The sequence below is a fragment of the Gavialis gangeticus genome, unplaced genomic scaffold (genome assembly GCF_001723915.1).
Source record: "Gavialis gangeticus isolate Ggan-Ray unplaced genomic scaffold, GavGan_comp1, whole genome shotgun sequence".
Classification (NCBI taxonomy): Eukaryota; Metazoa; Chordata; order Crocodylia; family Gavialidae; genus Gavialis; species Gavialis gangeticus.
The window spans coordinates 28,164,189-28,176,528 of record NW_017728996.1 but is presented as its reverse complement, the minus strand read 5'-3'; the positions used below and the strand labels follow the sequence as shown (position 1 = coordinate 28,176,528).

The 12,340-nt window shown below is 42.2% G+C and overlaps 1 protein-coding gene across 2 annotated transcripts in view; it reads left to right on the top strand.

Moving 5' to 3' along the window:
• LYSMD2 (LysM domain containing 2) overlaps positions 1 to 12,340 on the top strand; it is a 39,535-nt gene that overhangs the window by 18,885 nt on the left and 8,310 nt on the right. The window lies entirely within an intron of this gene.

Sequence of the window (12,340 nt, the reverse complement as noted above, 5' to 3'; positions counted from 1 at the left end):
GGGGGGGGGGGGGGGGGTAGTACTGTAATGAGGTGTAATGCCTTCTTTCAATTCCCTTTGCCTGAAGGGGGAAGTAGAAAAGTGACCAGTCATTTTGTTATTTCAGCCTCTTTAAAAACAAAATATGAAATAACTTTATCATCAAAACCCTGTTTAATCGCTAAATAAAACTGCAGTAAACACTTATATATACTACCATGTTAAATGTTTGCATGGGGCATGCCCCACCCCAATGGCTACTGTATGCAAAATGTTGTTTGTTTGGTTTTTTTTACTAAAGGGGGAAAGTAACTCATATCTTAAGATCTGTCATCTTTACAGCCAAATTACAATTCTAAAAACCTGTGCTTAAGCTTTCCTGATATGTGGTTGAATGTAGAGAATAAGCTAATTAGCACACAGGTCCTCAGTAGACAGTGCTAATAAGCAATGCAAAACTCATGTTGAAAACTTGTCTGCATACAAAATTTTTACAAAACCTTTGTTTGTAATTGATGCATCAAATCCTTCTTGGAATAACTAAAACAAGTATTTTAAGCTCTTTTGTAGCACAAGCAAAAGGAACAGCTGTGCTAGATTCAACTCTAGTAACACTGTCACTGTATCTTCCTTATGTTCTTACAGTGTAAAATAAAAATTACTTTAAAGCTTGGCAACAAACCAACCTTTATATCTGGTACCAGTTCATTGTCCTCTATATTGACAGCTACTAGAGAGATTAGAACACACTTGTATGTACAACAGAAATACAGACCCTAAATAATTAATGGATGTGGAGAAAAAAAGTCTGTTGGACTAAAGGATTTCCATTTTGCATTTGAGTATCCAACCTTCAAAAAACATGAGCAGTTCTGCTCACTCAAATCCAAATGTAATTTCTCCTTTCCAGTTCTCTTATCAACCCTTCCAAGATACTGTGGCCAACCAAGACTTGTTGAACTTGCTGCTGTAGGCAACTTTAATTTCTCAGAAACCTCTAAGTTTCTGTCATGGTGGAAAGGGCTCAAAACCAGACTCAGCCAGATTGCTGTAGGGATAACACCAGGATCCTTTTATATATATATCTCTCTCTCTTTTAAAAAAATATTTTTAGAAGTGCAAGAATTATGGCTACACCCAGCTCCCATAGTTCATGGTGGCACTTGATTGTTTCAGTTTCCTTCCTAGAATGGTTCTGGAGATGTAAAGGCTATTTCACGTTTCTTGTGGCAGCCGTAGTGGAATTTGTCTGCGTTTTAGTATTGGCACCTACCACTAGTTTTGTCCCAACTAACATACTATCTACACAGAAAAGTCTGAAGCATGTGCATGCTTGCTTTACAGCTGCTAGTATGGATTTTAGCTTGGGCTAAAAATCAGCCTAAATATGTAGGGAGGATACAGGCAGATCATACATACGCTCACAATTCTCCCAAGTCCCTCCCACGACAAACCAGTTTTACAGCTATAGAAGAATTAACCCTGGTGTCTTAGCACAAAACCCTGCAGTGTATTCCCAGATGCATATAGTACAAAATCAGTGCATGCGTGCGTGTGTACACACACACACACACACACACACACGGATCAATTAGGTAGAAAAAAACAATAGCTTTTAGCCATGGTGCTCAAACTTCCAGCTCCATTCACAGATATGGTCCGGCATGGCCCCACACACCAGATCTGGTTAAGGGGTGCAACGACTTTGTGCATGGTGCTTTGTCATCTAATTTGCAGCCCAGAAGTTAAGCATTGTGCTGTGGTGGTATTGGCTCTGGAAGCTGAGGCAATTAATGATAGCACTAAATCCCCTACCACCAAATTTCTGAAGCCATGAGGAGACCTGCAGGCTGAAGGTTAAGCATTCCTGGCTTATAAGCTTCTGAGAGAGAGGAAGACCCAACATGCAGAGTAGACACTGAATTAAGAAACTACTTTCACTCCAGCTGGAACACAGCAGAGCCTAGAGAACTATTTGAAGATATGCTGGCATCTGTTACATCTTATATTGTGGTCAGTTCAGGGCTGCTTAATTTAGATCAGAACTTAAGGACAGCCTATGATGAGAAGTTAGCTCAGATGATGATATGTCAGACATTCAAAACAAAACAAAAACCACCACTAGAATTACTGGATCAGTTTGGTTCCAGCAGCCTCCCTGAAGATCCTCTATGATATTCAGCTATTATGAATACCATTTCTTGTAATGGAGACATGACACTCCATTCTGTAAGCCCATCCACACAATACATCCAGAAGCTTTTAGCTTTTGACAGCAGAGCAATTAATGTTACTGCAGATACACAGCAAAAAGTACCTGTTACTAAAACCTAGATGGGATGTTTTCTGGGGTGTTAGGTTTAAAATATTAGCCTCATTGCAACTCAGAGTAAATTTTGCATGGAGGCATCCTGAAAGAATGAAGTATGCAACAGGGCTGTGTGAAACAGCTGTGTTTCAATTCCATTCCGGATTTGGCTGTTTTAGAGGACAGTGATTAGTTTTGGTGTTTTGGATCACTGTCCCATTTAGTTTCGGCCTGCAAGGGAAGCTTCACAGAGCCCTACCCAACTGGGCGGGGCTTGGGGCCCCAGTGGGGAGCAGGATGGGACCATGGGTGGCTCGTCCGGGGGAAGGCTGCCCCCCTCTGTGCAGATGAGGAGACCCCCACACGGATCTCTGATCCCTGTCACACCAGGCAGTGCAAAATGATGTGGGACTGCATGGGGCAGGCAGCAGTGGCAAAGAGACCCTGGCATGGATTTCTGCTTCCTGCAGAGCCAAGTCGTGCAGCAGGGACCAGCACTGCTCTGCTGCATAACCTGGCTCCACAGGGAGCAGAGATCTGCGCTGGGGTCTCCTCACCACCACTGCCCTCCCCATGCAGCCCCAGATTTCTGCTCCCTGTGAAGCCAGGTCATGCGGCAGAGACCAGCACTGCCCTGCTGTGTGACCTGGCTCTGCAGGGAGCAGAGATCTGCACCAGGGTTTCCTCCCACTGCTGCCCTCCCCGTGCAGCCCCGGGGCAGTGCTGACAAGAAGACCCCCAGCACAGATCTCTGCTTCCTGCAGAACCGAGTTGTGGAGCAGGCCAGTAGCATACAGCTGTTTTCTTGCAAGCCTGGCTCTGAAATGCCAACATTTTCTGAAACATTTTGGATATCTTGTTTCGTTTCGGAGATGTTTCTGAGCCTTCCGTTTTGATTCGGATTCCGTGTTTAGGGCACTGAAATGGCCCGAAACACCACTGAAACGAAACAGCTGTTGAAATTTTGCACAGCCCTAGTATGCAATACCTTACTCCTGCCATACTGCAATGGGCAACAGACAGAATTCAGTCCTAGTGCCCTTCAGTTGCAGTGTCTGGTTCACCCTCTGGTACTTCTCTGCCACAAGTTAGTTGTGAAAATGGGAGTCTGATTAGCTCAATACCCCATACTGTTGCATATGCTATCCAATAACAGCAAGGGCAAGGAGTGTGCTACCTCATGTCTTTGCATCCTCTCTCCCAAGGCCCAGCTCTGTTTGCTTGGCTGTTTGGCCTTTAAGCAAGGCCGGATCACAGTTTGGGTCTATCTTTTCAAAAGTGCAAGAATTATGGCTACACCCAGCTCCCATAGTTCATGGAGGCACCTGATTGTTCCAATTTCCTTCCTAGAATAGTTCTGGAGATGTAAAGGCTATTTCATGTTTCTTGTGGCAGCCTTAGTGGAATTTGTCTACATTATAGTATTGGCACCTACCACTAGTTTTGTCCCAACTAACATACTGTCTACACAGAAAAGTCTGAAGCATGTGCATGCTTGCTTTACAGCTGCTAGTATGGATTTTAGCTTGGGCTAAAATCAGCCTAAATATGTAGGGAGGATACGGGCAGATCGTACATACGCTCACAATTCTCCAAGTCCCTGCCACGACAAACCAGTTCTACAGCTGTAGAAGAATTTACCCTGGTGTCTTAGCACAAAACCCTGCAGTGTATTCCCAGATGCATATAGTGCAAAATCATTGAGAATAGTAATGAAGGCACGGTAGGCTTGCTTGAAGGAAAGTTGACACACAATATATAACTGTGTTAGGTTCTGTTTGACGTAGAGTAGAGGACCTCTTACTGAAGTTAAAAACAACAACAACACCACCCAAAAGCTCTCATTGCTTGAACAGAAATTGACCATAAGAGTTATATTAGATCTCACCAGTCACTAAACGAAGGATTCTTGTTGATAACAGTCTGCTCTGGTGTTTGTAAATGCATTCCACCCAGTATTAAAACCAAGTAATACAGCATGAAGCTTACATTATTAATACTGTGGTGTTTAAAAAGCAAAAGGACTTCTTCAGTATATGGTATGGCTCTGTTATTTAGTAAAATAGATCTTTGTAAGTAAACTAATAATTTTATTTATAATGAATTCTTGCATAATTGTATACACTGAAAAATAGTGACAGACACTCAGTGTTGCATCCCTTGTTCCCGAGAAGGATTTTTGAGTTGTAACTTCCTGGAAGGGTAAGTATAAATACCTCTTATAATAAGTCTGATACTTCTCCTAACAGCCTAATGCTACCTTAGTATATAGAATGAGTAGAGAGTGAAGCAGGCGTGCTGCCTGAAAACGAGGTAACGTAAAAAGGCCTTTTAAAAAAAGAAAAAAAGCTACCTTAGAACATACAGTGTTGGTTTTAGAATATTAAGGCTTCATCCCCAGTTTGACATGTCTTTCTGCCCTCATTTACAGTGGTGACTTTGAGAAACTTTTCCATTGCTTTACATACCTACATTTAGCAGTTGATATAAGACTTGAATACCAGAGGTATTCATTACAGCAATGATAAGATATGGGAATATCTGAGATACTTAGAGACCTGTATCTACTGTCAAGGAAAACAGATTAATGTCTTGTATAGTTCCCATAATATTTATGCTTCAGTTGTGCCCCCTATAGTGCTGCATGCCATAAAGATGTAAAACAATAGCCCCTCTCCCAAAGATTTTTAGTATCCATCCCTATTTTCTGCTTTTTGTAGATTCACAGATTTCAGGAAAAAAAAATGCTTCAACCAAATGTAATAAGTCATAGATAACCTAAATAGACACGTTGATATTTTAAGGATATGGTACATTGTTCTTCAAGACAAAGTATATATATCCCTTTCAGAATTTTATATGGAAGTGCCAACTCTCTTCTTTCAGGTAAAAGTGGGACACAGCTGCAGTAGATTCTTTGAAATGGTTCTTCAAAATGGTTCTCTTTAGTGAGGAATGTACATAAAGTTTAAATACCAATTAGAAAAAAGCCATGTTTTCTGTTAATTTTGTAACGTGGTGAAGTTGAGAGCTCTCCTGATATGTTTATGTAGCTCAGACTGTTCACTGAAACACATGCAGCTGTCTCTATTTAAAATGATCGCTTATTACTTGCTTTTATTAGCATATTGGAATGATTGTGCCATTGTATAAATGCATTTGACTGTATCATTTAAATCTCACACTAAAATAACATTTTTAGCATGGTTAAACCTCCCAGCACTTACTACAATGCAGCTGTTGCCCATTTTAGCATTTTTACTTTTAAAAGGATATTATTTGTCTTGGATCATCATGATGTATAAATTCTAAAATTAGAAATTTTGAAAAGAACCAGTAGTCTTTGGAGTATCTGGCTCTGAACCAGTGCTGTGTTGCTGTGCTACAGTCTATTTACATGACTGCTCTTTTGTTATGTCATTCTGTTATACTCCCTACATATGTTTCCATGACTCATTCTCATCAAGCAGACACAGTAGGTGGACTGATTTTCTTCAGATATTTTAATATTTATGCAACTCTTTCAGCTGTTAGGCATTGCATTAGTGATATGTGGTTCATAAAGTTGTGGATAACATTTTCTGTGGTGCAGTTTTACTGTGGTAAAAAAGTTATAACAAATGATTGGTCTGTTTACTAAAGATCGTTTCAGGTGGTTTTGGTGTAGTGCAGTAGCTATTCGCATACTACCTTAAAATACCATGACTTGGGTCCAGTTAAGATGTCATAAAGAAAAAGTGCTCTGGTGTAGGACTGTTCTGCATTTCCAGGATAGACAGGCAATAATCAGAGCTGTCTGATCCTCTGTATGTTGTCAAAGTATTAAACATCGTACCTCATACCAGCTTTAAAAACAAACCCACCTTGTAACCAACCTTGCCCCGCCACCTGAAGCCGGGTCTCTGTATGTTGCAGGGAGGATGGCAACATACTTCCTCACCCTCTTTCCCGCCGTCTCCATCCTAGCTTTGCTGTAGAAGCTGCATAAAGAGGCCGGGGTGGGGGAGGGTCTTAGAAAGGATGGATGGGCCACCACAGCTTGGATAGTTTATGAGGGATGGAGGTACTCCATGGACACGTGTGGGCATTTCCATTATAGAAAGCAAGTGACTCTTTCAGGATGTAATCATGGGTTTGGTCTTTTGTGTAAGGAGAATGCTCAATTCAGTATCCTATTTTTAACTGTTCTTCTAGCATTTTTACAATACAGACGTTCCCACATTATGCTGGTATGTAAGAGATAGTGGATATAGAAAGGGACTTGGGAAGGGTGGCAGATCAAGTGCAAAAGCCAAATCTTTATATTTGTGAAAAACTGCTCATAAGTTTCCCATTGAAAGCAAAGAAACAACTCATATAAATAACTGCTCACTAGTGCTACAGAAAGATTTTGCATTTGAACTCTAATGCTTCCATTTTCAATGCATACGTTTTGTCTTCAGTATCTGCCTGTTTATAAGATATGTATATGGGCTGGTTTGGGAAACTGGTCAAATGCATTCAAGTAGAAAAGGGCCAAGATAATTATTTTCATCGATCCTCTCTGACCTTCTCTCTGTTTGCATCATTTCCTTTAATCTATAAACAGGAGAAGCTATTTGATATAAATTATATACAATCCTGGAGGGGAGTATGTAAGGTGTACTTGTTCAAACCTGCTAAGTGCCAGGTTTTTTCCTAATCAACTACTGTTTTGTGATACTTTCTACAGATCTATATAGAAGCCTGGCCAACCTTGCTTTACCTAGTGCCAGATTCTGGACTTAATGCAGGGGAAAAAGGCATATGAAGTATGTAGCAATATGAATTTGGAAACAGTTTTTTATTCTGCAGATACCAAAGCAGTCTTAGCATCACAATTTACATTATTCAAAACTTTATTCCCAATATCCCCTCCTAGGGCATGATCCATGGCGTTTTCATTCCCTTCAAGGTTGTAGTTTACCCAGAGCTTTTTGGGTTTTCCCTTGAAGTTGTTTAGTGTGTTCCTTAAAGTTAGCATGGAAATTTCTTTACAGATTGGTGAGCGTTAGTTTTGTACTCCGGTATTCCCCTGTACAATGTGAAAGGGTCAGTATTTTTTTTTAAATTAAACCACTATCAAGCTGTTGGATCTGGCTTAATCTTTTAATGTTGCCAAAAGAAATTAAGCAATCACTAATGCTAACAGGAACTTCCCTCCAATACAAATGAAACAGAACAACACCCTTAATGCATTGCTGGCAGGTATACAGAAAATAACATCATGAGCTAGGTAAGTGTGGTAGAAGAATCTAGATACTGTACAGTTTTTTCTTTTTTATGGGATTTGTAGTTGTGAAAGAGTTGTGATATAGTAATAGCGGTGGATTTCTTCTCCTGTGTACGTGGTATACATCACAAACATTATGGTCGCCATCTGTTCCAGATTAAGGATTGATTATGGAATAGTTTTAAAATGGTGAAAAAATAAGATTCCCATGGTCTGTGTCTGAAAATTGAGAAATACTGCAGTACAGCCAAAAAGCTCTAGTTAGGTTCCAAGCCTTATGATATATAATGAAGCTGTCCTCGTGCCCAAGAACAAACAAGATTACTCCTAGAACCTGCATTCCTGTTAAGAAACACTGACAGGCATTCTGTGATCTTCACTCTCTCTAAAAGGAGCCACTATGGACTATGTGAGATGTGGGTCTGCATGTAGCAGGGGCAAAGAGAATGGACAGACATCGAAGAACTGCAGAAAGCCTGACTTTACTTTCTCAACAAGTGGTAGAGAGAAACTTTTTCTAATGCTTTAAAAAGTCTGCTGCAAAAAATCACCCCTCTCACTGGCTCAACCCCCCCTGCCTTCCCTCTTAACAGGGGTGTAAAAAGGCATGGCCTACAGGCTGGATCTGGACCCCAGGGCTGCCCCTGGCTCTTGACTTGACCTAAGCAGTGTGTGCCAGATTAGCCCAACACCTGAGCCATATATGGTACCTGCCCTAGCAAGTCCAGGACAAGCCTGAAATGCAGCACCTGCTCTGGTATCTGCACTGCATGCAGTGTTTGCTCTGGCCAGTTCAGGATCCAAGCTGCAGACTGGCCGGAGTAGGTGCCATGGATCTGGCATTTTGCAAGGGGGGGGGGGGGGCATAGACAGACAGACAGGGGAGGTCTGAGGGTCCAGTCCAACATGCAGGGCTGGCCCAATGCCATTCATCTTACTTATGGACTAGTCCCATGCCACGCTTCCACAGGGCCAGGTGAGTTTGACCAATTTTTCCATAAAAGGAGCTTTGCTATGCATCTTGGACATCCAGCATGCCTTAGAGCATTTCAGCCTCTTTTATATGTTCAAGCATGGTAGAGTAAGCAGGTGTACATGGACTTGTCACATAGCCTTAGCATGGCTAAAAATTTCCTAGTTTAAGTTGCAAAGAAGGATGTTTTTTTTCCTGAGGAGCATGCCTCAAGCTGTTTTTGTTGTGTGGTGTTGTGTTTTGGACAGCAGACATGCAGTATAACTTTGTTAGCAGCTCACTTGCTGCTTATCTGTGGTAGATGAAAAAGCAAACATCAGGGCTTTTTGGTCCAAGAAAACGATGAAGCTGCCAAAGTTCTTATAGAACTGCAAACTGTTTTACTTGTGGGGGAAAAAAAAAAGGAAAGAGTGATCAACTTTTAGGGCCAAATTCTGCCTGCCTGACTCATCTAAGTAAAGTTTAAATGGCAGCAGGCCTACATGTAAGAGAAAGATGAGCCAGGAGTTAGAACCTGCTCCAGACCCCAAGAGATTAAATAGGTTTCCCCCTTCTCCCCCAGCTTTAATGGGCTTTAAATTAGATCCTTATTCCCCTTGGACAGTAGATTGTATCAGGCACTCATTTCAAGGGATGCTACTTAGCCTACAGCATATTCTCAAGAAAGTGATGTTGCAGGCATTTATGCTTCTTACAAAGAAACATTTGTAACCAAAAGTGCTGTTTATTACAGAACCTGAACAAACAGCAGTCAGCTTAAAAATCTGTTTGATGCATCTTTGATTTGCATATTTTCTCCCTACTTTAAAAACAGATGGCGCATAAGAGCTTTATTACTTGGGAGAGAGCAGTGTTTTGGAAAGATCTCTTTTGTGCAGAGAATATGCCTTCGTGTTACATTCATCCAGATTCAGGGCAGCTATCTGTATAAATGCTGGAAATGGCTCTATGAAATTGCCATACCATATTTACCCAAATCCAAAGACAACTGTGAATTTAAGAGGAACCCCTCCACGCCCCCAGTAATTACTTTCTATACATTGTGGGGGAGGGGGGTGGAATCAGTATGTTTCTTAGAGTTTCCATGTAAAGAATCAAATAATTGGAGGACCCTCTTAAATTCATCCCCCTCACTACTGCTGCAGGGAAAGCGGTGGGGGGTGTCAAGCAGCTGCTGATGGTCCTCGCCCTATCCTTTGCCTTCTTGTTCCTTTGTCTCCCCCACTCCCTCCCTTTAGTCTCTGCCCCACCCACCCCCTCTTCTTGCTGTGGGAGGCTTCATCCCTGCTCTAGCCTGGCCCAGTAGCAGCAGTGGTGACATGGCAGCTCTGGCCCCAGCCCTAACCCAGCCGGGGTTGCCACACCACTGCCACTAGTGGGCTGCGATCCATGCCCAAGACTGGAGCAAGGGGCAGTAGAAGGGATAAACGAGTGGGGGGAGGGGGAGAGGTAGCAGTTGCCTGCCCCTACCACCTCATACTCTATTTCAAGATGAGGGAGGCACTTCTCCCTCCATATTAATGGGGAGACACACACACACACACACACACACACACACACACACACACACACACACACACACACACACACACTCTTTAGATTCAAGTAAATATGGTAGTCACCACAAGGACTTCATCATTTTTCTGAAAAAGCGTCTACTAAATCAGATTTAGTAGATGTGAATTCTGCTTGCATCCATTCTTTGGGAAAAAAAGAAATTCTTAGCATATGCCTCTTCAAATAGTCTTTAGAAATATCTTCACCATGTCCAGTGATTATTGTGGGCTGAACAAACTGCGCTAACAGCAGTCCTGCTCTTCTGTTACTCAGTTGTGCCTCATAAGGCAAACCACGTACAAGCAGTTTGAAAAGGCTGTGGCAACTGCTTTCAAGTCAGTAACCAGCCTAAACCCCATTTCAAGATGCTGGGTAGTTTTAGTTTAACAGTCTTTCTATTAATAATATGGAAAAAGTGTATATTTTTCCCTCTTAAGTTATAGTAAAATTAAAACTTCTTGTAAATTGGCAGTACTAAATTAGAATGAAAAAAAATATAAACCCATTTGCCTTTACAGATTGTCCCTCATTTGCAGAGCCCCACTGTGATTCTGATCTGTGCACATTAATCCCTGGTTAAGTAGTGTGGCTAAGTTTGGAGCTTGGCATTTGCCTATTGTTCCACTGTCTACACTAGTGGGGCCAGCTTTCGTGGTGGGCACAAATTAGCCCCACCCTCGAGTGCCACTCCAGTCTCCTTCTCCTGTCCAATTAGCTACTCCGCTTTCTGCTCCCTGCCTGATCTGTTCTGCTTCCTGACCAATCTTGTGTTTTGTGCTCCCTGGCCTATCCATTCCCCAGTCTGTTGCATGGCATACACACATGGCAGCAGTGCTCCAATTCTCAAGCTAGGTGCAATTTGTTTTAAAAATATATCATCTCAGAGAAACCACCAGGACATCTAGAGCATAATCTTTTCCCCACCTTGCATCAGTAGTTTGCAACTTTTCATGTCTTGCAAAATCCTGTAGGCCAGTGGGGGTGGCTGGGAGCTGTGGGTCTTGTCTGGATAGCCCATATGTAGTCATTTGAGGTGTAGTTAAAAAAAATCCTTATTTCTTCTTACTTAGGCATCTTCTGTAGAGATGAAATCTAACACTTAGATTACACTTAGGATCCAGTGCTTTTGCCTGAATGACATAATTATTGGAATAGTCAGCGTCTACTACAACATTTAGTTAGGCCAGGGTGCAAACTTGCATTTGGATGAATATTTTGGCATTCTAGGAAGTCAGTAGTTTGTCTAGTACATGGAACAGGGGAGTCAAGATTCAGCGTTTCCAAAAGAGTGGGACCTTGGATATGTAGTTGAATCTTCTGCAAACTAGTTTACTGCCCTACTAGAGCAGCTGTGAGAATTAGTATTAGTGAAGCAAATGAGCTTATTGATAGGAGAAAATGAGTTTTCAAGGCAGGTGGTGCTCTCGTCTACCTTGGGGGTCTTTAAGAGAAGGCTGGATAGGCACCTGGCTCAGGTCATCACTCTTTCCTGCCCAGGGCAGGAGGTTGGACTCAATGATCTGTTGAGGTCTCTTCCAACCCTAGCATCTATGAATCCATGAGCCTACAGGAGAGCTAGGTTTAGGGCAGAACAGCCCTTCTTAGGAAAGGTTCAAAGCACAGACATTGCCCCAGATATTTTAAAATGCATTCTCTCAGGAGAAGATGATCATCTTGTTAAGATTTCCCTCTTCCATTAATAAATATTCAGCCCACATAAGTGATGTGGTTGTTAGTAATAAAGCACAACTATTTTTAGCAACGTCTAAAAGAACTCAGCTATCATTTTACTATTGCCGATCAGGGAGCTGCTAATCGCAATGGATGACTGAATATCTCCAAGGCCCCTGCCAGACATGCAGGTAAAGATGCAATGGGAGCTGATGTGATCCGTACAGTCACTCTTTCTGCCATGCCACAGATGCATGGTAGGTGGTGTGATTGTGGGAACTGAGCACAGATCCCATTGTGCTTTATTGCTTTGGCAAATAGCAAGTTCCTACACCTGGGAACCTCAGCGGATGGACTGCTAGCTGCAGGGCACACCGTACATCTCTACAGGAGGAAGCCCAGGTCAGCTGCAGGCTTCCAGGGTCAGGGGCTCATGGTGTTCCCCCCGGCTGGGAGCCCTGTTAGCCATGGGCACACCTGGCCACATGGTCAGGTAATATGCGATTATATAAATATTCTTTCATGGCAGGCTTCCCCACTTGACTAGCATAAGAAGATGCTTTGTATCTATTACTAGTGGAAAAGAGTAGAAGTATGATTA